Below are 26,489 nucleotides of genomic sequence, written 5' to 3'. Positions count from 1 at the left end.
CTTTGTGTCAATACAACTTTATTCTTTTTTTCCTCCCTTTTTCTAAGCTTTTGGGTTTTTTCTCCCTCCTCTGTTGAACACAAGTTTTTGTTTTTAAAACAAATATACTTGATAATACATAGTATTAATTGCCTTATGCTACTTGGTGATATCTTACCACTGGCAATTGTATGGTGTCTTTTAATTCCTAAGAAAACTTTAGATAAAAATAGACTGTTTACTTCTCCAGTAGTGAATTGGTTTAAAGTCCCAAAATTTCATTAAGGACTTTAGAAAAATATCTTTAAATTAACACTAAAGAATAATACTGTAATTCAGTATTGATTATCTTACAATCTGGAGGCCAGAAATCCAAATGGGTGTCATTGGGCTAACACCAAGGTGTCCACAGGGCTACATTCCCTTTGAATCCTCTAGGGAAGATAAGCCCTTCCTAACTTGGAGAGGCTGCTTAAATCCCTTGGCTGTGGCACTTCCCTCCTTCTTCAATGCCAGCAGTGTAGACTCTTCACATCGTTCTCCTGACTCTGGTCCAGGCATCTGCTGTCACGTCTCCTCTTTCTCTTCTGCGTCCTTCTTTTAAAAACCTATGACTGCTCAGCCCATCTGGATAATCAAGAATAACTTCTCTGTCACAAGATCCTTGTCTTAATCACATCAGCAAAATCCCTTTTTCCATATAAGGCAATATATTCACAGGTTCCAGAGATTAAAATGTGGATATCTTCAGGGAACCATTATTTGCCTGACTTAGTGGGTCTGAACATCATAGAGTGGTTCTGTTTCCTCAAGAAAGATGGAAATTTACATTCTTTGAAAAGGTTGGTATCACCGTTATCCATTTATCCTCCATCCCAGGCTTTAAAATATGTGTGTGTGTGTGTGTGTGTGTGTGTGTGTGTGTGTGTGTGTGTGTACGCAAATGCATGCAACAGGAATATATAAATATCTATCCATATATTCTTTCTATCTTCTCATTTGCTTCCTTAAGGATGATTTTAATATGACACATATTTTGGAGAACATCCTACTTCCTGATAGCAGCAGAGAGTTATGGGTCTCTGAACATTTCTATCAAAGAATTGTGCCTCCCTTGTAATCCCTTGCCATTTATTTTTATAAGGGATGCACATTGGAATTTAAGTCAAAGTTAGGTATTGTCAGCAGGCTTGGGGCCCCCTTTTCCTGGCTAGGGACTGCCCTGATCACTAACAATAAGCCTCTCACATGAGTTTTCCCATTTGTAGTTCAGGGAAAACTTTGGTTCCCTCTATGCTTCCACATTGTCCTTTAATTTTGATTTAATTTTATCAAAAGTTCTTTTTTCTTTCTCTCTCCCCTCCTTTTTATCTTCCTTCCCTCCTCTGGGGTAAATGGAAATTTTCACCCAGAATTTCCAGAATCTCCCACTTAGCCTTAGTCCATTTACATACCAATGGATGTTTAACACAGCAGGGCCTCCAGCCAATCTGGGGCAAGGGGTGGAGAGAAAACAGCTATTCTCTCCTCCCCTCCATTCCTGGTAACTAACTGGCCTGGCACTTGGCAGTCACCAAGGACCTGCCCTTGGAGTACCTGTGGGAAGGAATGGGCAGGGGTAAGAAAGCGTGTGCTGTGACCAAAGGAGACAGTTGGGAGCAAGCTGTGAGAAATAAAACTCCTTGACCCAATCTGTTCTTCCCCTTGTCCTCCTTTGGTTTTAGCCAATTCGTGAGGAACTTGCCGAAGGCCAGTAACACCCTTCCCCCAAGAGCTACACTTCCTTTCTAATGAAAAACAGTATTAAATGTCTTCAGAATTTTAAAGCCTATACTGCAAAACCTGATTAAAAATAAGGAAATATATTTCAAACCAATTTGGTTCATAAAACAAGGAAATTTGTATTCAAATTATCACCTTTTTTGGAATTATTTTTGTTTTGTTCAAAAACTAGACATTAAAGACAAATGTAAAATCTTACAGGTTAAATATGTTGACTGACTGAATGCCTTATGATTCATAGATATTCAAAGAACATTGTATTTGCTAATTAGAGTAGAGCAATATACTACCTAATCGATATCCTGTTTGTAAGATAAATTCTAGCCAAAATAAGCAGGCAAAGAGAGGCAACAAAGGGCCAGGTAATTTATTTAAATACCACCCCCAGGTGATGTTCTTGCAGCCTGGGTACTACAAGCTGGAGAAGTCACACCTGGTTAGGGAGGTGGGGCGCTTATAAGGGATTAGGAGGGGGAGGAGTGGGCAAACTATTTTAGGGGGGTGTTGAGAGGTATGATTGGCTAAAAGTGACATAATAGTCAACTAGAAACTTTTTTCCTTCCAAGAGGGAGGAGGCTGACATCTGGGTCTTAGTTGGCACATCAGGATGGAATTCAGGGAGAGCTGTCCCCTTTCCATATACGGCACGGACTTTGGGGTCTGGTCTGTTCTCCCCCTATGGCATCTCTCTGTTCTGTTTGCATGTCCTTGTTTTTCCTTTCTCCAGCCTAACATTCCAGCCTTTTGGTCATAATGGGCGACGACTCAATCTGGCTACTTCCGGCTGACAAGGGGCATCGTGGGGGTTTGAGGCTGGTATTAGGCCGAAGGAGGGGGTTCAGTGGGAAGAGGTGCGTAATGGTGAAGTAACATCTGGTTGGTGGCGACTCAGGTCATCTGGGTTAGCTGCTGTTGGAGGAACCTGAGGACACAAGGGGCAACTAAGAGTAAACCACAAACTGTTATTAAGGGGCCCAGTAGGGACATTAGCCAGGCTATTATGGGGGACTGGAATTCTGAATCGAGTTTACATCTCAATGACTAGTATTGGGATTTAGTATAGATAAGACTGCATTATTGAAACAATACTTTTCTCTAAAATCACCCTTATTTTTATTAGAAGTAGTTAGATTAAGAAAATAATTAACAGTTGGCTTGATTATTTGCATAAGTGCAGCAAGAAGAGCAATTGATTACATAGGCTCTTTTAAATATGCTTTGCTGGAACTTTTTGTAAGGAATTTCAGATTGGACTTTTAAGGGCCTCTTGAGGCCAGAAAGCCAAGCCAGACTTGCCATCAGGTTGTGCCTGCAGTACCTGTAGATTTGGGTGATTCCTCTCTTCTTGAGGTTCCTGCACCTGCCAGGAAGTGACCTTCTTTACTCACCTGGTAAGGCTGCTGGGAACTCTGTAAGCAAGGTACCAGGCCAGTTTTTCGAAGGGGCTTTGTTGGCTTTATAAAGTCAATCTTAGTTCCTTAAAACTGTCTGTTTATTTCTGAGTTTATGCACGTGTCTCTCAGGTATGACATTCCAGTCAAAGCCTTGGTAGTATAACCAGTGTTTTTAATTGGTCGTCTTACAAGGAAAGCAGGTTCTTATTGAACTTGTGCAAATAAATATACTGCCATGGAATATAAAAATAGTTACTGAGAGTTTTTAAATTCTGCAGGGATCAGGTAGAGAGAAAGATAAAGTTTCAATTCTGCTTATAGAGACAGTCATTTACTAAACTGTTGTCAGCTTAAGAGAAAAAGCTTAAAACACTTTATCAACAACATTTGAAACAAAAAGCCACAAAATTATCTTCTTTAGCTTAATCTTATGTAACCAATGCCTGTTCTGCTGAAATCTAGTTTTTTACTAGCTTAAGAGTAATAAAACAGTGACTGCAAATAATAAAAGACTTACAAATGTCAATGGTTAAAGATCTGATTAGAGCTTACTGTAAGACAGTTGACATAAGGAAATTCTGATATTTCTGTAACACAGAACAGTAACAAAGTTTAGCATTATTCTTTTTGACAGTGCTTCTTAGGTAATTAAGCAGGTAATTATATATCAGATAAATAAGCCAAATTAGCCAAATACTTTCTCCAATGAGAAAAAATTCCTCTGACATGTTCCAGGGGCCCTCTGGAAAATATCAGAGTTAACTAGAGGTAAAAGCACTTTTTTGAATTTGATTTTGGGAAGTTGTTAAAGTTTTAAGACACTTGCTTAAATAGGACCATAGGTTGCTATGAAGCAACACTTATCTAATTAACTAGAATGACAACAAAGTACTTCAAAGGCAAATAAAGGTTACACAGTTATCAAAGTTTAGCTTTTAGTCCTTTTAATATTAAGATCTCATTTTCTTAAAGACCCTGACAACTCACTGAGACTTTAAGCATAAGAAACTGCTTTGATAAAACAATTAGAAGAACTTCCTGCAATCTTTCAGTATTAAGAGCCAACTAACAGTTAAGAAAACTGTCTTTTTAACTGAAAACAAAATTCTAATTTTGCTGTGTACTTGATACTGAGACTCATTTGCTTTAATTTTATATAGCATGACCATATTAAATTCTTCTACAAACTTTTTACAACTTTCTTTTATCAAAAGACATATTTTTTAGCATGCAGAAATGTTTTCCTTACTACTTTAAGTAGTTTTGATCAGAACTTAAAACTATTACTTTAACCTTCAGTAAACACTGAAAAATAGGCTACTGTAAGCTGTTGCACTAGCATTCTTCAGATTGATACATTTATGAATGTATACTATCATTTTTGGAAATGTGCTTTATAGCACAATTTCTTATTAAGCACAAAATATGTCTATATAATTTAGCAAACTTTAAGAATTTTGGTTACTACAAAAATTCTCAGGCTGTTTGCATATATTATTATTAAAATTTATTTGCTAGGCTTCTTTACTTATTTTTAGCAACTATGCTAGATTACTTACAAAACCTTTACTGAATGTTAGACAAAGCCAAGCATTTAGGCATTTTATTCTTAAAAGATTTAGCAGATAATATTGACTTAAATGACCTTAGGTAAACTTAGGCAGCTGATAACAACAAGGACATGCCCACCTCAGCTAAACTCAAATTAGCTTTCATGCTTAACATTTTCTACTAGATTCTCTGGAAGTTCCAGAATGCTCAGTCTTCACAATCACTTTTTTAAAATAAAATATTTTTCATTTATACACTTATACACACAAACGTACAAACTGAGATACAACAACTACAGTCAGCAACACTTTTTTCATAAAAACATATACACAGACAAACTGATACAAAGACTTAAGTTACTGATATCTAATTGCCGTCTCTCTTCTCAGCTTCTTGTCTGTGGCTTCTGGAACCAGAGGGCAGGAGGGGTGTGTTCTGGTGGGGGAAGAGGGCGGTGAAGGTGGAAGGAGAGGGGGAGGGGTGGTGCAGCCACCGGAAGAGGAGAGCAGGGCAACGGCATGGTTGAGAATGCAGGACTTTAAGATGGAGGTGACACGTGAGAAGACAAAGGACTTAGAGATGGTGGTGGAGAGAGGGGGAAGGGATTGCGAGCTGAGGAGGCGGGCGACTGAGGTTTTCTAGCAGATCTGAAAAGGAAGAAGGACTGAGCAGAATAAGAGGCTGACAATCTTTAACTGGAGATCGGGCCAGGAGAACCTGAGTTATAGAACACTTAACATAAAGGTTTTGACGGGAGTGCAAAGTCCAAAAAGCCTGCACATACGGGATTTCATTCTACTTTCCGCTCTGGTGGCAATAATTAGTTAAGTCAGTGAGGAGGCTAAAATCAAAAGTTCCCTCAGGGGGCCAGCGAGATTGGTTGTCCAAGGGATACTGAGGCCCGGCCTCAGAGCAAAGAAAGACTAGCTTCCATTTGCGGACTTCCCGGGACAAACAGAGAGTAGCCAGATTAGAAATGAGACACCGCAGCGGGGTCTGAGCCTCTGCTTTCATGGGCTGGTTCCTCACGTCTGCAACCACTTCCCAAAAAATATCCTGCTGAGAGGAGTGCCCAGCTTCCCAAGTGCACCAAGTCAGGGGAGACGGCCTGGGAGCCTGGGTGAGGGACGTCTCCCCCACCACAGGGCCAGGGGTGAGTATCCTGGATACTCACAATGGATGGGCTGAATGCCTGGACCTGGATGTAGCTATGACTTTGGACGGACCAGGTGAAATGGAGTTAGGCAGGGAAGCAGACCAGGGGAAACTGAGGGACTCATCAGAAAATAATCTACGCAGCAGAGAGCAGGCTGAGGTCCCGGGTCGGGGAAGGAGAGGGGCGGGGCCGCTGGTGGCCAGTCGGGGCCTCGCGCTCACACTCCTCCCGGGTTTCGGCACCATATGTAAGATAAATTCTAGCCAAAATAAGCAGGCAAAGAGAGGCAACAAAGGGCCAGGTAATTTATTTAAATACCACCCCTGGGTGATGTTCTCACAGCCTGGGTACTACAAGCTGGAGAAGTCACGCCCAGTTAGGGAGGTGGGGCGCTTACAAGGGATTAGGAGGGGGAGGAGTGGGCAAACTATCTTAGGGGGGTGTTGAGAGGTATGATTGGCTAAAGGTGACATAATAGTCAACTAGAAACTTTTTTCCTTCCAAGAGGGAGGAGGCTGACATCTGGGTCTTAGTTGGCACATCAGGATGGAATTCAGGGAGAGCTGTCCCCTTTCCATATACGGCACGGACTTTGGGGTCTGGTCTGTTCTCCCCCTATGGCATCTCTCTGTTCTGTTTGCATGTCCTTGTTTTTCCTTTCTCCAGCCTAACACTGTTGTTTAGAAGAAATATGCTTTGCTTGATTCTCATGAAGAGGGGAAAGCCTTTATGTTTTCACTTGGCCAATTATAAGTCTACTTGCATGAAAACACGAATACTAAGCCGTTTCCCTCAGATATGATCAAAAGCTTGGCAGTCCATTTCCTCTACCTTTAATTTTACTTCTACTGAAGTTTCTTTCTTTTCCCAATACTCTTTTCAATGTCAGAAAGAAGAATGAAGATCATTTGGTCTGCATACAAATTCAGAATCAAAGAATACAAATCTTTTCATTTTTAAAGTTCAGAGTGATCAACTCTCTTTGATAATTACACAAGTTACTACAAATGGGAAAATGCAAAAATCTAGGGATCCACTGAAGCTTAATTACTCTCCACGTTTACTCTGATCCTTTCTTAGTAGCCTACATTTCTGCCTTAATTCTCAGCTAATAGAGGTCATAGTCAGGGTTAATAGCCTGCAGCTCAACATTCATTAAGTCATTCACTGATCATTAAAACATCCTGAAAGAGCTTTGTGTTGAAGTTTTAATAGCCGGGATATATGGAGGCTTGCTGTTCTCAAATACTAATAATGTTCTTTTATGGCAGTAAGGAAGTGTGTGCAACCAATGGCTTACATTAATTTTGATTACTAGTTCCACTCTCTTAACATGAATTCAATCACAATTTTTAAGAAAACTTCCAGAAAGATGAGATTTCATACATCAGAACTTTCTGACCCAGGAGCTAGTGTCCCAGTGTGCAGATCAGTTAAGTTCTGTTGGAGCTGACAGAGCTGGGTATGGGAAACTTCCTGGAACTAGGGCTAATCCTGGTGATTTCTTGCACTACATCCAGCAGACCATAACTGAGCATCTATGATGGAAAGCCCCTGGCCTGGGGACACAGTAGTGAACAAGATAGATATGATCTAGTGAAACCTATATTCCAGACACCTGAAAAAATCCCCTGTTAAGTGGAATCAGGTAAGTCTATATGCATCTATATGCATGGGTTTCAATCATGTTACAGATACTTTGTATGCATAGCTATTCACATAACTTTAAAAGGATACAGCAGTATTATAGACTGTCTCTTCATGCAGAGATTTGTAAGTGTATTTTTAAAGGACTGGAGGATGCAACCTTAATAGTGGATATCTCCAAGTTGGGTTAGAAGTTGGGGAAATGTAGGAGTCAAGAATAGGAATCAGGATGGTAAAAAGAGCCTTATTTATAAGGTTTCAAGCTATGTATTACAACATTCTGAGAAATCACCAACACCACATCTGTTGTGTTCCTGTCAAAAAGAAATAAATGGACCTAATCACAAGAAAAAATCAGAAAAAAACAAAATAAGGGACATTCTACAAAATAACTGGCCTGTATAGTCTTGAAAAATGTCAAGGTCATGAAAGAAAAATGGGTGCCGAGGAACTGGCTAGTGGGCCTGACAGTTGGATGCAATTGATGCCAGGGTTCTTGTTTGCGGAGCCGAAGAATGAGCTTCACAAACAGTCAAGGTAGGAGAGTAAGGTACAGGCTTTTATTTAGAGATACAGTGAAAGGACAGAGCTCCCGGCTCACGCCAGGAGGGGACAAGAGAGTCCATAGTGGTACGTTGTCTAGGGGGTTTTATAGACAGTTGAGGATTTTCCAAGAACATGGAAAAAACTTAGGGGTGTGGACTTGTTAAGTGGTCTCTGAATATTTAGAATTAACCTAACACAAGCAACTTCCTCTGATGATTTCTCCCTGAGATACCAGCATCTTGGTCTGGGGGCATATGAAACAAGGCCACCTGCTCAGCCCCCAAGGTGGGCTGAGGTATTGTTTGCTAAAGAATAAGTTAAGAATTTCTAACTTCTTAACTTCTTGGGTATTAAAATGCAATCTTATCTTTAAGGTGGAATCCTTCCTGCCTTTTACTGTTTATGCCTGGGCTTACTTGCTAAATTAGTTGCCCAGTTTGCAAAATCCCTTCATCAGATCTGAAGGAGAAAAGACAGCAGGTAGGCCTGGGCCTTTTAGTATGCTAAAGAGAACCTTACACATGACTATAAATAGTTAGCATAATAACACATGTGCTACTCTTCGTTATCTGGGGAACATTAACTGATCTCACTGAAGAATGATTCTAGAGCTCAATGTTTAACATAGAGTTTTAGCAGGGGGGTTTCCTTGCATGCAGTTGCTTTGCTCTGACTGCAAATATCCAGCCCTGCCCCCTCCGGAGGCCCTCACCCTACTCTGACTACATCCATGGTCCCTGTCTCACAGTGAATGAACCTGGGTTAGATTCTGAGCTACAAACAAAAACAGCCATAAATGACATTAGTGGGACAATTGGGAAACTTTGAATGGGCTGTGGCTTAATAATACTATTATATCAATGTTAAACTTCCTGATTTTGATCATTGGAATATCCTTGTTTGTAATAAGCACACACATGAAGTATTTTGGAGTAAACTAAATATAGAACTTATCCTCCAATGGTCAAAAAATAACTGCAGAGAGAGAGAGAGAGCAAGAAAGAAAGGAGAAAAAGAATAATAAAGCAAATGGGACAAAATGTTAGCAGTTGATTTATTCAGGTATAGGACATAGAGGACTTATTTGTATTATTCTTCCAACTTTCCTTTAAGTTTGAAATTATATCAGAAAAGTTTACCAAGAAATGGTAATATATTCGTATTGTATTTAGTATCTACATAGGAAATAAGACAAGAAACAAATATGCCAGAATGTTGCCAACATTAATTCTAGGTGGTGGCAATATAGGTGATTAGAATTTTAAATACTTTATCTGTTTCCAAATTTCTAAGAAGAAAATGAAAATTCTGGAGGTTTTGCCGAACAGCCATTTAGGTCTAGGCCTAGGCAAGTTTCAGTGGGGATTTTGGGAGAGTCCAGATGAAGTTGGGACATCCTACAACTCATCTGTTCGTTCAGTATATGGACACTTCAGGGTGTCTCTGGCCTCACCCTACCCATCCAGGACCTGGAAAATGGTCTGTAACCCAGGTGTAGAGCACTGGTTGTGACCCCACTCAGATTGTCTCTTGTGAGTAAGGGCCAACATCCATGCCCTGCTGCCATCTTTAGAAGATGGAGGGGCAGGCCTGGGCAGGCCCTGGAGGCAGGCTAAGGGCCATCTGCACAGGGCATTTCAAGATCCCAGGGCCCAGTGGGGAATCCAATGGCCCTTTGGTGCTGCAGACTCCTCGCCCCAGGGGAGGGGTATCCCAGGCAGAGGAGGCCTTGTGCAGGGACCAGGGTCCAAGCGCAATAGTGACACAGGGTCCGACTGGGGTGGATAATGGGCGATCCTGCTCCTCTGATGCTGAGGACACCCAAAAGTCTAATCACAGCTCCCTGGGCCACCACCAAGTCCGTGAGATTCTTCCTTGCTTCCGCCCAAGCTTTCTCTCCTCTTTGACTTTCCTATTTACCAACTGCTTTTATTTTAACATTTGTCCCCTTTCTTCTTCACCTTTCTCCTTTAGTCCCACCTCTGCTTAGATGTTGTAACTCTGGGGGAAAATCCTGGGGCAAAATACCTTTGAAACCGAAATCAATCAAAGGGAGAAATAAAGTGGGGAAAACCCGTTTATTTCTTACTAGCAGTCCACCTCTGCTCTCCTGTGTCTCTCACAACCTGGCTGCAGAAGAAGAGACCCCCCACCCAACCTCTCCAGTCCAGATAAGCCCTCACTTGCCCTTGTAATTACCTATTGATAGGGAGATGGACTACTTCTCTCCACCCCTTGGAAACATCTACTGTATGGAGATGCACAAAAGCCAGGTGAGAGATTCTGGAAATATTACAATTTACCCACAGATGGCCAGGTGTGGAAAACAAGAGTTTCCAGTCCTTATCATAAGTCCTCACAGATGAGCTTACATGATTACACTTACCATTTGGAGTGATCTTCATACAGCAAAGGCCAAGCCACATTCATCTATTGATTGATTCATTCCTCCTGCATGCCTTTATTAGGCACCTACAAAATACCAGTTTTTTGATGCATAGCAATAAAAGCATTTTGCTGTTTGGTATAGGAGACAGCAAATAAACCAACCAGTACAGGTCAGAGGGATTAGTGCTTGATTGTACTGTGAGCAGGGTCTATGAAGGAAGAGGCTAGAATCCTAGAAAAGATGCCTCTGAGCTGAGTGTTGAAAGGTAAGCAGGTGTTGTCTAGCCAACGAGGAGAGGGAGGACATTCAGAAGTGATGATGACATGTGGAAAAATCTAGAGGTATGAATAGCAAGTCTTCTGTATGGATCATAAAGTAAATGTGGAGGAAATGAGGGTCCAGAAATAAAGAAGAACTGAATCAAGGAAAGCCTCACGCACATGCTTGAGTTCAGGGGTTCCTAAAGATGAAAGGAATTGACTACTAAAGGATTTTAAAATGACAGAACCCCAAGCAAGAACGGAGGAGGGCTTGGGTAGGGAAAGCAGGTCTGGGAGACACTAAGACAGGGAACCTACAGGACTTGGCACCTGACTGGATAGCCGGAAGAAGGGGTCAATGAGACAGAGAAAACTAGGAAAAGTGTTTGATTTCTGACTTAGGCAATGAATCAGTCAGGGTTCTCCAGAGATATAGAACCAAGAGCAGAGAAAGAAAGAGAGATGGATTGGTTTTAAGAAATTGGCTTACATGATTGTGCGTTCTGGCAAGTCTGAAATTCCTATTAGGGCAGGTTAGAAATTCATGTAAGAACTGATGGTTGCAGTCTTCAATTTTAAGTCCATTGGGTAGGCCAGCAGGCTGGAAACCCACGCAGGATTTCTACATTATCGCCTTGAGGCAAAATTCCTTCTTCTCCAGGAAACCTAAGTTTTTAACTCTTAAGTCCTTCAACTGATTGAGGCCCACTCACATTATGGAGGGTAACCTGCTTTCCTTATTGTCAAAAGATTGTGAGTGCTAATCACATCTACAAAATACCTTCACAGCAACATCTTGACTAGTGTTTGACCAAACAACTGGGCACCATAGCTTAGACAACTTAACACATAAAATTAACCCTCACAGGCAATGAGGATGATGGTGAAGCTAATCATTAAGTTCAAGAACACAGGAAGGAAAACATTTGAGTAGGGAAATGAATCCTGTTTCAGACATATTGAGGTGGGAAGGCCTGTGGAACCACCAAACAAGCTATTGAGGCAGCAGTTTGATCTGTGGATCTGGAACAGAGGTGTGTTTAGATGTGCCAACAAAAAAGGAAAGTTCTGCAAATGAAGATGAGTTGGCAATTTCAAATACCAGAGAGAAAGACAAAAAGCCCATCATATTTTTTGATCTGGAGGTCAATCATAAGACTAGTGGGAATATTAAAGTGGCAGCTGAATAGCGGAAATAGGAGAAGGTAGAAATAGCTGAGTGTAGACTAATCTTCAATCCATTTTTTAAGTAATTGCCAGTTCTCATTGAAGCAAGTACTACGAGTTGTTAAAAAGGAAAAAAATTGTAAAAAAATAGTTGGTGGCTGAGAAGCATGTCTTCCTGCTCTCTGAAGATAAACTGCTTATGAGCCATAGGGGTAGATGAGAAAAATGGCAGGTTAGTCCTTTAATGGGTCCATGTTTACAGCATGATGACATCTGTACTCTAGTTCCTGACAAGAATTAACAAAGCACTTAACAAAGATCTCAGCTTCTTCAGTGACATCATGCCAGTCCCATTATGAGTGAGGTTCATTCATAAAATGTTTATTGACCACTACACACCTGTTAGAATGCCCAAAATCTGGAACACGGACAGCACCAAATGCTGGTGAGGATGCAGAGCACCAGGAATTCTCGTTCTTTGCTGGGGGGAAGGCAAAGCGGTACAGCTACTTTGGGAGACAGTTTGTTGGTTTCTTGCGAAAGTAAACATATTCTTATTATAATATCCAGCAATTGCACTTTTTGGTATTTACCCAAAGGAGCTGAAAACTTGTGTCCACACAAAAACCGGCACATGGAAGTTTATAGCAGCTATATCATAATTGCCAAAACTTGGAAGCATCCAAGATGTCCTTCAGGAGATGAATGGATAAATAAACCGGTACACCCAGGTGATGGAATATTATTCAAGCCTAAAAGGAAATGAGCTACCAAACCATGAAAAGACATAGAGAAAACTTAAATGCATATTACTAAGTAAAAGAAGACTGTCTGAAACAGCTACATTCTGTCTGGTTTCAACCATATGACATTTTGGAAAAGGCAGAACTGGAGACCATAAAAACATCAGTTGTTGCCAAGGGTTTGGGGGTGGCAGTGGGGGTTGTGGAAAGGATGAATGGGCAGAGTACTGAAGGTTCTTAGGGCTGTGAAAATCCTCCATGTGATACTCTGATGATGGACGTTGCATTATACTCTAGTCCAAGTCCACAGTATGTATAACACCAAGAATAAGCCCTAATGTGGACTATGGACTTTGGGTGATTATGATGTGTCAGTGTACATTCATCAGTTTTAACGACTATACCCCTCTGGTGGGAGATGTTGATAATGAGTCAGGCTATGCACGTGTGGGGGCAAAGAATATAAGGGTCTAAAGGATATGACGGAAATATAATTCCTCTTGATGTTTCTGTGTAACTAAAATTCTTATTTAAATAAGTACTCTTTAAAAAAAAGTATTTGCTAAATACATATAAAGAGAAAGAGCACTTACTATGTTTAGATCACAATACACTACATATATATTACTATTCTATATATTTATTTATTTAGCACTTAAACTGTGTTAAGGCAATGCGACTGGTGTTGGGGAATACAGCAATGAACAAAGGGACTGAACAAAAGTCCCTGCTCCCCTGGGACCGCTATGGAGCAGCCGTGTATTCTGAGCCCTCCGGAAGCTTCATTCTCCGCTGCACCCCAAGGACCCCGTAAGGAGCAAAGCTGCCTAGTCCCTAACCTCAGGGAACCTGCATCCAGCTGGGAAACCAATGAACCAGCAATAACGATCTGCTACCACTGGGAGGCGGGGATGCAGATTCTAAAGCTTAAATGAGAGGCATGTGATGAGACCACCCAGCCTTATCAAGGAAAATCCCAGAAACAGAAAGTGGTATTTGAACTAAGACCTAAAAAATCAAAATATGAGTAGAATTCAGCCAAGGAAGGAAAAAACAGGAGTGAGAACACTAGGTGGGAAGTTGCGCAGACAGGAGAGAATCAAACAGTTAAGAAAGGGCATAACGCTGGTGAAGGCAGAGCTTGGAGTGTGCACTCCGGCGGGGAGGGCGGGGCGAGGCAAGCCTGGAGGGCCGCGGAGGGGCAGCGCCTGCGGGCAGGGCCTCCGAACTGGGGTAAGTCAAGGCCAATTCGCTTTGTCTTTCCTTAAGCTCCCAGTATATTAAGAAAGTAAAAAATGCGAGAAGTTGGTGGTAAAAATTAGGTGTTTTATTTGATCTTGGACTCTGCAGCCTTCAAAAATGTAAGAAATTTTTCTGCTCTTTAAGCTACTCATTCTATGGTATTTTGTTACATCAGTCCCCCCAAATTAGGAAGTTTATGAATATAACATCCATTTTCATAGCATCTTGAATGGTTTATATCCACATAACCTCCACTGATTTTAAATCATTAATAATGCAAACGTAATTAAGTGCTCCTTTCAAAATTGTTTGTAAGAATATGTTGCCTGCAAGGTATTTGCTTTAAAAAAACAAAACAACAATGCCTTCCTGGACCGCCTTCCATTCTAGCATTTATATGAAGCACTCACTTTGAGTAGTGTTCTGACATTTGTGATATAATTCTAAAATGTGAATAAACATTCTATTTAGATGTGAATATAAATATTCACTCCCATGTGTGAATAAACATAAATTCAGATGTGGTTCAAGCATGCCCTTATTATTAAAAAGAAGTTATTGAAAGCAGATGAATGACATATTTGTAAGTACCATTCAAAAACAAATACCAATATTACAGAAACACTAGATTTTACTTCAAGATTCACTAATGTGCCTCTCTTTATTAGATTTGGAAAATAAATTTCAGTGAAAGATAGCTGCAAACTGCTTGCAGTATATGCCTCTATGGAAAGGCCACATTCTTCCATGGAGATATGTCAAGGCTGATGGATATATTCAAAGGTTAAATTTCAGGGCTCTAGCCCAGGTTTGATTCTTACTGTTTTGTAATTGCATGCCCGTAGCTACCCTACTTGGTTAGCACACCGTGCTAATGAGGCCAGTGGCAAAAGTTCAGATCCCCAGGCAGGCATTTGTTTTTCTCTGCTTGTGATGGCTGTAATACTTGTCTCAAGTCAGATTTCAGAAATGTGTGTCAATCGTCACAATCTCAAGAGAAAGTGCAAATGGCTCAACAGAAATCTGTCCTTCCCATTAACAAAACATCTCAAAGTGCATGTGCAAATAATGGAGGGATAGCAGTGTCACCTTCCAAGACAAAGAGTAGAGTGTTCCTCATATTACTACAACAAACAAAATTCCTGCCAGAAGCAAGTCATAAATGTCACCAAGAATGATGATCTGAAATTAGATACCATGTGAATAATTTTCTCATTTTTCATCTTTCACCAAACAGCACTAAATTTGCCATTAAGTAAAAAAAATGTGACGTACACATTTACCTACTTCCTTCCTGTCTCCCAAAATTGTTATGAGAATGAATCATACAGTATCTTGAAGGCATTTTAAAATAATAAAATATTAATCCAAATTGTCCCCTTCTGACTCAGAAGGGGAGTAGAAATATTGAGTTCTCATAATACAAAAGCAACTGGTGATGTGCAATTTATTCTCGAACAGTCAATTCAGAAAAGGAAAACAGAATTTCAAGCCTGCTAGTTAAGTGGAACAGTTGAGTGAGTTAATGATCAATTGGTAGCATGAAGTTCTGATAACCAACCATTTTAGATGTTCAGTTTAGCAATATTGACTGTTGAACAGAATTCAGAAGATGACCAGCCCATGTTAAAAGCTATCTAAGAGGTTCAGTGGCTTTATGAACAAAAATTCTCACTGGAACATAGTCCCATCTGTAATATGGGGGGTCTCCTTGGCATGAAGGCATGCAAGAGATGCCTGGCTAGCTGGCTAATTGGATATACAGGTAGACCCTTAAATGAAGGAAGGGAAAAAGTGAATGGAAAAGTAAACAGGTCCAGAGTCTGGCCATCAGAATTGTAGTTGACTGAATCTACAGACCAAAATTCTAGAAGTCACTCTTGAATTGTCCCTCTCATGCATACATGACCATTCATTTAAATTATTTCTCTCATTCATGTGTAATTATTCTACTTCTTAAATGTTACTCAAATTGTGCATTTCACTCACCCCCTTTGCCACCACTCTGGTTCTGATCACTACCACCCTCTGCCTGTATTATGTCAACAGGCAAGTAAGTTTGCTCATCTAGTTTTGTTCCTATCATCCTCTTACCCATATTGCTTGAAAATTATCCTTGGGTTGAATGCAATATGCCTTAAAGCCCTCAATAGCTCCACATTACCCTTCAAATACAATATAGTCTCCTTAAAATGGTTTGCAAAGCCCTCAACAATGGAACTTCATTCCCAAACCTTCTCCCCATCACACTTTTTCTGCTCCAGCCATACCAAGCTTATTTCAATGTTCAAATGTGCTGTTCTTTCCTGAATTCCAAATCTCATGCATGTCATTTCCTCTAATGAATCATTGTTCCTGCCAGCCCCCTAGTTCGCTGACCTCTTACTCACTCTTTAGATATCAACATAAATGACTCTCTACCCTTCTCAAGAAGCTTGACCCTAGAACTTGGTTTCAACCCCCTTTTTCTGCTTCCTTAATACTCTGTGCTTCCTGTTACCTCTGTAATGAATAGTCTTCATACTAATTTTGGCAATCGATTTAAATTTTGTCTTTTCTGCTGAGCTCCAAGCTCAGGGAGGCAAGGACAGGGTCTGTCTTGTCCATTTGTGTTCATAATGAGACCAAAATAACCATGAGTGTAGGAATTTCTTTTTTTTTCTACTATATCCCCAGCACTTAGACCAGTACTGATAAAAACAGACCCTAAACACATTCTTGTTGAATAAGTAAATGAATAGCAGGCACTCAACAAATATTTGTTCAAAAACATCTAGGAAATAAGCTCAAGTCCACACAGAGCTTTTAAAAAAGGACCTCAAAACTATCAAATTTATAGGAAACATTAAAAAATCAGAATGGTAATGATTTATTATTTCACATCAGAGAATGATCTACACCTGTTATTTGCCCAGGGCACTCCTTCCTAATAGGCAAGATTGCTCAGATATCAAAAGGTTATTCCCTTACCATAGAATTAATCTTAAAAAGATTAGAGGTTGTAAGGGACACCTCCACCAAACCACGGACACGGGTTAAATTGTATTCCTCCTTTTTCCACCTATTTCTAACTGATGGAGGCCAGGGTGGTAGAATGGCAGAAGGCCAATCTGATCCAGATTAATGCAAAGAGGTAACTGTTATCATTATATTGCTCAGTACTGTTCCTCAGTACTCAGTCCTTTGAGGAGAGAGATTTGTTTATGGTGAATGCATGAGTGGCGGTGTCCTCTTCTGCTAAGCAAGACAGTCAAGCTATAGGCTCTCTAAAGTCTCTTTTAGAGACTTTAAATTCATAGAAACTAAAAGTCAAATAAAATCATTAGTTTTGCCATTAAAGAATCCATTGATACATTTCTGTACGTAAGCAGAACTAAAGTCCTTGACTTTCACTTGGAGTGAAACTTCTGTGCTTTCTCAATTGCTTTCTTAATCGGCCTAATTAGAAGTTAGAAGGTCAATCTCAAGAGGCAAAATAAATAATTCTTACTTTTAGATTTGAGCAGAGATTTTGTAACACATAATTATTCTAGAAAATTTTTTAAAATCACTTTCCCCTACATATTTACAATGATAGCCTTTTCCTGTCTCTGAATTTCCAAAGCTGAAATATGACCTAGCGTACAAAATGTGTTGGCCTCACTTGCTATAGCAAAGTGAACATATCTTTTTTTTTTCCAACATAAACAGGTATCTAGAAGGATAAAGAAAATGCTTGGCATTACTACCTGGGGAGATAAGTAGGGTTCTCTGGAATACCAGACTCCTGTAATACATGTTCGGTCTTTCTTCCTTTGCCTTCACCCTGTCAACATGAATGGTTATCTGGGGATGGAGCCAGACAAGGGAACCCCACCCAGGGCACTAAAGAAGAAAAAATTAGCTTAAATTAAAGGTAGAAAGATTTCAGTTGGGCGTAAGGGAAAACTCTTGATCTTAGCTAAGATAAAACATTGAAATAGGTCAATCAGAAGTCATGAAGTTTCCATTCTTGGAAAATTTTCTATAAAAGCTAAAAGAAATTTCTGCCTGGAGTCCTTCATTAGTTTGTTTATTCATTCCTTTGATAGAAATGATTGATTACCTGAATGATTGATTACCTAAATACACACAGAGCATATTTCTGGGCCAAAAGACAGGGATCAGGACCATGGGTTTCTTTAGGTTTGTGGCATTTCTCAAATGTCATGAAGTTTTCATGAATATACATATAGAGAGAATGGCTAAAAGATCATTGCGAGAAACAATTTTACACAAAGAGACTAATCCTGATGGTGACTATCAGTTATGCCAGGTGTGCCTCAGGGGAGTCATGGAAACTGGGGGCAGGATGACTTAAAGGGAACCTTTGGAACAGTGGTTATTTGTCAACTGGTTCAGAAATATTTTCCTATTTTAACCAGCAGTATTACCATACCAGACGCCTACAGGTTGGCTACCAGTTCCAGGAACAACCACTACTGTGAATCCGGATACTCCCAATCCCACCACACAAACTCCTCCTTGACAGTAAATCTGAAGGGAAGGAAAAGACAGAGGCAATCCCTTTTGGTTTATCTAGGCTCTTCATTTTCTTCTGTGAGACACAGCCATTATAAATGGAGATATAATAGTCTGAGTTTGACAATGTAGTAGGGAAGATCTGGCTGGAGGGTCACATACAAAGAGGGTTTCAATGACCCCATGTCAGACAGAAGCAATTAGGCAACAATGTCCCACAGGGTTTTGTTTTGAGACCAGCGATGTTCACTCATCTACCGGCTTTATCTCACTTTATATAAAAATGCCTCCAATAATTGGAGGCTGGATATGAAGAGTTCTAATTATAGGTTAAAGAAAGTGTGAATTAAGAATAGGGAGGAGATGCTAACTTTTTGAGAGACCAGCACAATTTCAAGTACCATTGGCCACCTAGAAAAAGGAAAGAAAGAAAGAAGCTCCCCATAATAGAGTCATGAGGTTAGGTCAGAACAAAACTACAGGAGTATCAGATGATGTTGACAATTTATGTGTGAACAATATATTAATGCCCACTATACCCATCAGTCCAGTTTCAACATTTCATTCATCTAAACAAAATACATCAAACCCTTGACATTCAACCTTTTAAATAAACTTGTTAAAGTGTTCCCTAAGGTGAAAAACAACTATATTAATGCCTGCTTGATTATTATAATCAGTCAATTCTCCTTGACGGTAGAAATAATGTCATAACCTTTTATAAAACCAATTTTATTTATACAAGTAGCAATAAATCCACTCCTCTCTCAAAGAGGGGAAAACTAGACATAAAAGTGGAGTGACCATATAATGTATTATCCAAACTAGGACACTCTTGAGGGTGAATGGAAGTGCAATTTAATAGTTAAACTGGGACATCAGGTATAAACTGAAACTCTCAAGAGACAAACCTGGGGACATCAGGTCACCATTCAAATAAGAACCCCGAGGCTCCTTGGGTACATACTTCCTCTACACAGACGTGGGTCTTGGATCTTTCCCCAACATAACTTCTGTTATTATTTGAGAGGAGTGACAACTTGAAAGCATTTAAAGTTTGTAGAATGCTGAAGAGAAAGAGAGAGAACTTTTTGCAGAGCTGAGGAAGGTACGTTAGATAAGGCAATCAGGAGTAGGGGTCTCCCCTAGACAGTGACAAATCTTCAGTTCACAGAAAGCCTGGAGGATCTCTCCTCTGATGCCCATTCCCATACATTTCACTTTGAAGCACTTCCTCCCAGTACATTTTAGGTCCACTGAAACGATGTGAAACTCTCCTTAGTTGGCCTTAAGACATATCTGTAGAACCTTACCATGAGCAGTTTCTCAGAAAACTCCCTGATAAATTTTTTTCCTTTTGTCCTTGAAGCACTCTTACATCCATTTTAAAAACTAAGTCACTTACGACATCCCCCCAGCAAAATTATATTTTAATCTGCAGTAGATTAGAAGATACACTTAAATTTGGAGAAAAAAAATGTATTCCTAACTTCCGATATTCTAAAAACAGCAGATAATATGCTTCCAACATCCCAGAAGGGAAATCACTGGGGAAAGCTGCTCTCTGCCCTTCACTCATTACTCCCAGAGGGAGGAGAAACATATGGGACTGGTGAGGTTGGGAGACACAGCTGAGCAGATTCTGCCCCTTCAAAGAGATGATGGCCTTCTGCAGATAAGACATTCTGTTCATCAGAAGCAAAAGAGCTCACCTTTTAAATTCAGGGGGAATATTACTAATTTGGCCCACTTTTAAAGCCATGTAAATCAATAATAAAGCTGACTTTCTTTTTTCTCCCCATCTGTCTATCTGCTCTGGCCTGTCTCTCCCCTGGCTCCAAAATCTGAGAGAAAGATCAGTGTCATTTATTGGCCCTCCAGAATCCCACATGTAGCTCTGATTGATGAGGTGCCATTAAACTCTTCTTTAACAGGGACCACCACATTGATTAGAAGCGATGGGGGTCCCTCCCTTTGAATCTCTGTGACTAACAGCACACCCAGGCACGTAGTCAGTCAGGAGGTGTAGGATTACAGGATAGAGTTTCCTCTACTGATAGCCGTGAGAGTGGAAGTTTGTAATCCGGACTTTATTAGTATCACACTTCACTGCAGTAGATCTTAATTTTTTACAATCACAGACTAGACTACCATGTAGGTATGTAAACTCACCCCAGGAAAATGCACATATTCAAAGAGTTTGGCATCCAATTTTACCAGTTTCCAGAAGCTCCTGAAATAAATGTTTACAAATGCTGCAGACTTGTCAGATGAGCACCTGACCCAACTGGCTGGCAGGAAGGACAGGATTTTGGACTCTTAGGTAAGAAGGGTTTAGAGCTCATCAGAGCCAACTTCTCATTTGAGACTCCAGGAAACAGACCTAGCGTAATATTGTTTAAGGTTGTGACATGCAAATCTCTTTAAGCTCCTTAGGATTGTTAATATTTCAAGTGCATGGGGACTGTTTTTTCCTGTGCAGAAACCCTGAAAGACTTTTCATCCCAAAGCAATATTTCTTCTACACTAACTTATGTGGAAAAGTAAAGAACCCAAAAGAAGTTCCTTCTGTTTCTGGAACAATTAAACTACCCTCATGAGGATAGCTGATGTAGGTTGCTGTTTTAAAACAAAAAGAAACCAAATGTGAACAGCTTTAAAAAAATACATTGAACATAGTTCCAGGGCCAAGCAGATGCCAGTGAAAGGTCATTACCTGGCAATGGAAGAGATGTAATTTTTTTTAAAAAGCCCACGCATCCTTGTTTGTATTTATTGTAATACATATTTTATGTAAACATATCATTATGCAAATCAGTTACAACCCTGAGGCTGTGGGCAAATAGCCAAAGTGATTCTAAACCACACAGTCCAGACCTCACCGTCATGTCTTTCCATATATCTGACAAAAGCATTAAATCATCTTGCCATGTCTTTGCCTCTCCTGTCTGGTATGTATTTCTCTTCTTTAGTCAACAGAACTGAAGTCCTTCCTAATTTTTTATTAGTTGTTTCTTCTTCCATGACCACAAAAATTGGTCCTTCCTTCCAGAGTTTCTCAACCTTCTTACTCTTGACATTGGAGGCCAGATTAGTGTTCATCGTAAAGGGACAAGGCTGTCCAGAGGATTTTAGCATATTTATCAGTATTCCTGGCCTCCACTTACTAGATGTCAGTATCACCTTTCCCCTCCCCTGTTGTGATAACCTACATGTCTCCAGACATCACCAAATGTCCCCTAGAAAGTAGAATCACCTTTGCCCCAAGTTGAGAACCACTACTTAAAAGGAATCTGCTTGAAATCAAGAAGCCAGATCAAATTTAAATTTGAGAAAGGGTGAAGGGTCCTGGGAGGGCTTCTCCCTCATGGGAGGAGGCTGATTATTTTCTTTCCGGTGATTTCCTTGACCCAGGAAGATCTCTCCAGGTGCAATTCTCTGGGAATTCTTCCATGTGACCCCTCTAACCTCAGCTCCTGTGCTTTAGGACCATTTCCTCTTGCAGTTTACTGGGCCTCGCTCTCTGGTTCTAATCTGTTCTGTGATAGAAGCACTCCTGTGTTCTTGGGGAACACCAAATTTATTTCATCCAGACAAATAATCAATGGCTGGTTTTTCTTAAGGGAAGGAAATGGGGTGAAAGAGAGCAGGGAAATGACTTAGGGAAATGTGCCTACTCAATGTAAATTTACCTGATTGGCTTAGTTGTTGAGCCACTGATTCTAGAAAGTTCTTTGCAAAGCTTGGTAACTTTGAGATAGCCCTCAGGATTCCAACAGTTCATCCATGGAATCAGTATCTAGCCAAATGGAATATGGGGAAGAGGTTTCCAGCATGCCTGTCTGTGTGGAGCCCTCATTCAAATTCCCTCCTTCTTGCTAATTTATGGCAGAGCTCCATCCAACTCCAGGACCAAAATGCAATAATGTAGCTCATTAAAAGTCATCAGGGAATATTTAGGAAACATGCAAAAGAAACAGTTCCTTTATTTCCTTTCCCTAGAGATGTATTTCCACTCTAAGGTTTTCTCCCTTTCTTCTAGCTTGAACAACTGAAAACTGGCTTGGAAAAAAACTTGCCACTGTAATTCATCTCTGAGGGTTTTTTTTTTTAATTTTTATGGTTCCTGAAGTGGATGTAATTCAGTTCCAATTCCAAATTCCAAATGGGCAAAAATGAACTCATGTTTTTCATCTCCCACTAAATAATTTATTTCTCTAATTCTAAAGCATCCAGTTCAAATAATCAAGTTGACAGGAACTCATCCAGTATATTCATTGGAATCTCACCTTTCTTTCTCCCCGCCCATAATGATGTTGCCTTCCACAAGTTCAGTAGTTGTTTCAGAGCATGCTGAGCAGCAAAATCAATACCTCATTAAGTTATTTCAAATCAGTGAACTGCAGCTGTTTCAGAGCATGAGCATGAGATATGGTTTCATCAATAGAATCCTAGCTTTGTCTACACTAAGACAAAACATTTAGGTAATTTAGTCAATTCTGTTTTAAAAGAAAAGGCCAAGTGGGTTGCTTGTTATCAGGTAGGCCAAACAATAATTTGCCTGTTATTTTTGCCAGATACACAATCTACAGAACTGGCAGAGACCATTATGATGTTCCTAGTCCATTTCTTTGAGTTTCTATAATTCTGTACACTCTGCCTAATCTCTCCTTGAAGACTACCAAGAAAAATTCCCTACCAGTGGCCCACGCGTGTGCTTTTTCCTTATCCAATGTAAGCATGAGAATGACCAGCAATTATTCAGTAAAAACTGAGCACTTACTATAAATAAAGCCCAAGGTTAGAGAAATTCTAAAACATGAATCCTACCTTCAAATGGCTTATGGTCTAGGAAGCGAGCCAGGGAGCCAAAACTAGCACACAATGAAAACAAAAATAAAAGTATGCCAATAGCCGAGGCAGAATATATTTCATTGGTCAACAATGCGAATTAGGGGCTAATTTGGAGAAGTTCCAAATAGAAGCAAATCATCAGGATCTGACTTTTTTTTTTAACTTGTCAGTTCATAAAATCTTTACCTAAATTCCACATTGTTTATGTATGCTGTATCTAAGGCAGCATTCTTATATAACAGGGAAAAGCATGGACTTTGTTAGCAAATTAGTTTAGCATTACAAATTAAAGGTATGCATATAAAAGTATGTGTTATCTAGAGGTAGAAATGGACTTATAAAAATGAAATCATCCTGACTGGTTAGCCAGAGACGGGTAAGATTCCTCAAGGGAGGAACAACCTAAGACAGGCACAGTCGCAGGGGGCCATCTGGTGAGAAAATGGGGAGCAGCAGAGGTGAGGCTTAGAACCTCCCCCCTCATGTTCTGAGAGAAATCTTCTGCATACATGGATGTTTATTGCCCTCGTCTAGCTTGGATTAACACATAGTCTACAGGCACACACCTGATCATCTACATTTGCTCTCTTACAACACTAAACTCTGTTTTCTACCTTTATCTCGTATCTACCTACCACTTCAGCATTTTATTAAAAATAATAATAATAAAGAGAGAAATGTGGTATCCACATATAAATAAAGTTTAAAAATCAAATGAATATTCATATTTGAACTGACTGTTTATAGTTCATAATGCATGAACAAAACCGAAAGCTTCTGTGATGACTGCCCTTGTAATGTTCACCATGTAACTTATTCACTATGTAAGAATTTGTTCTCCATGTAAGAACTTGTTCGTTATGCATCAGAAGATTGGAGACTGATGAAAATTAGGCTTGGGGTGGATTAATGATTGTGCATTGAGTATTGACCCCCCTATACAGAAATTTATTGTTGTTAACAACTATTTGATCAATAAATATGACAGATGCCCTCACAAAATATATATATATATATGTGTATATATATATATAAACAGACTTCCAATTGTAAAATAAATAAGTAACCGGGATGTAATGTATAGCATAAGGAATATAGTCAAAATATTGTAACAACTTGGTATGGTGATAGCTGGTACCTAGAATTATCATGTATATAAATGTTGAATCACTGTGTTGTACACCTGAAACTAATGTAATGTAATACTGTGTGTCAACTACCCTTCAATAAAAAAAAAAAAAAAAAAAAAGAAATCATCCAAGAACCAGAATAGCAAGGATCTGGCTACATCTGGGTGATGAATATCTCCAAATGGTGAATTCAAAGGTTTTTACAGTAAATAAAGTTACTTTTTGCCTTCAACAACAGCAAGAGATAGCCTAAGTCTAGACGGAAGATTTGAAGCATCTAATCTACAAAATGCTTTTCAAGTGCCAGGAGACAGCACGGAGCCCTCCCACAGCTTTACTTGGGTTGCGTTCCCCTTGGTTAACACTGTTTTCCCTTTACTTTCCCCTCTATTTTCTGTTCCTTTTTCAATGCTAATATTTTTCCTTGTCTTTATTCTCCTTCTTTTTCAATTATTTTTTAAATAGTCTTTTTATCAAAGCAAACATACATTCAGAAAAAGTATACAGATATTAACATAACTCAATTAATTTTCAAACATAAAGTTAACACAATATATAATCAAAACCCATATCAAGAAACAGAGCATTACCAGTGGCAGAAAAACCTTTTTGTGTTTCCTCCCAGTCATTTCTCAGGCCTTCTAAGAACAGAGATTACTTTTGCTTGTTTTTGCACTCCATAGAAATGGAATCATACAGTAGGCCTGGCTTCCTTTGCTCAAAATTATGGTTTTGAAATTTATCCACGTTGCTGTGTGTGGCAGTAGTTCCTTTACTGAATTCATATTGCTCTTTAGCAACCTATTATATTAATATACCACAATGTATGTAGCCATTCTGCTGATGAATATTTGAGCTGTTGCTAATTTGGAGGTATTATGAAGAGTACTGCTAGAAATATTTTTAGTAAACACATGTCCACATTTCTGTTGGGTGATACCCAGGAGAGGAACTGCTGGTTCAACAGAGATGCATAAGTCCAACTTTAGGAGGTATTGTCAAAGGGGTTTGCAGAGTAGCTGTACCAATTTCGCCTTCTAGGAGCTGTCCATGAGAAACCCAGTTCTCCATATCTTCACCACCACCTGGGTTGTCACTTTTCATTGTACCCATACTGGTGGGTATACAGTGGGATCTTGTGGTTTCAATTTGCATTTTCTGTAGGCCAATGATACTGAGCACTATTACATATATTTATAGGTGATTTACATGTCATTATGCAAAATGCCTTTTCAAGTCTCTTACCTGTTTTTCAACTCTATTTTTCCTACCGATTTTTAAGAGTTCTCTGTATTCATTTTTGGAAATATCTTCTCCCATACTTTGGCCTGCCTTTTTATTCTCTTAATGGTAAGCAGTTCCAGGGTTGGTTAATTCAGCAGCTTACCACTGTGGACTTTTCTGTGGATCTCCTGACATTTCCTCCATGGTATCAGGATGGCTGCCCCAGTGCCAACCAACACATCCTCTGATAACTAATATCTGAAAGCAGGAAGGAAAGAAGGAAGAAGCAGCCTTCTTCTTGCAGGTCTATTTCTTTTTAACTGGGAAGGAAATCTTTTTTAGAACAGTCTTCATTCTTCCACAACAGACTTCTCAGGTTTCGTGAGCCAGATTTGGGTCACATGCCAATGCCTAAACCAATCACTATGCCAAAGAAGAATGGAGTTGCTATGATTGGCTTAGAATAATCATGATTCATCTCCTGGGGAAGGGGCTAGTAAAGCATGGCTGTCAGTTTCCTGAACAAAACTGGTATTCTCTTAGCAAGGAAGAAGAAAGAAGGGAAACTCACTGGTGGCTAGGCAGCCAGTCACATCTGGAATCTGAGAGTGAAATGAGATAGAAATACTCATTTAAACTATAAATTGAGTCTTACATTTAATTTTAACTTAATGTGAAAAACATAGGTATCTTCAAGGTATTTATTTTTAATTAAATAAGAATAACTAGGATTTGGGCCTTAAAATAAGTCAATAGCCCAAGATACCTCTGACATGCAAGACTGTAGACTTAAATGACCTTGGAAATAATCATATGAACAGATATTAATACTATTATCATTTATTAATTAATATTAGTAACACTCATAAAATCACCATTATTACTTTTAGTAATACAATTAACAATGCCATTATTAATTAATGAT

Source organism: Manis pentadactyla, chromosome 2, assembly GCF_030020395.1.
Source record: "Manis pentadactyla isolate mManPen7 chromosome 2, mManPen7.hap1, whole genome shotgun sequence".
Lineage (NCBI taxonomy): Eukaryota > Metazoa > Chordata > Mammalia > Pholidota > Manidae > Manis > Manis pentadactyla.
The sequence above is the reverse complement of the archived record's forward strand: the minus strand, read 5'-3'. Positions refer to the sequence as shown.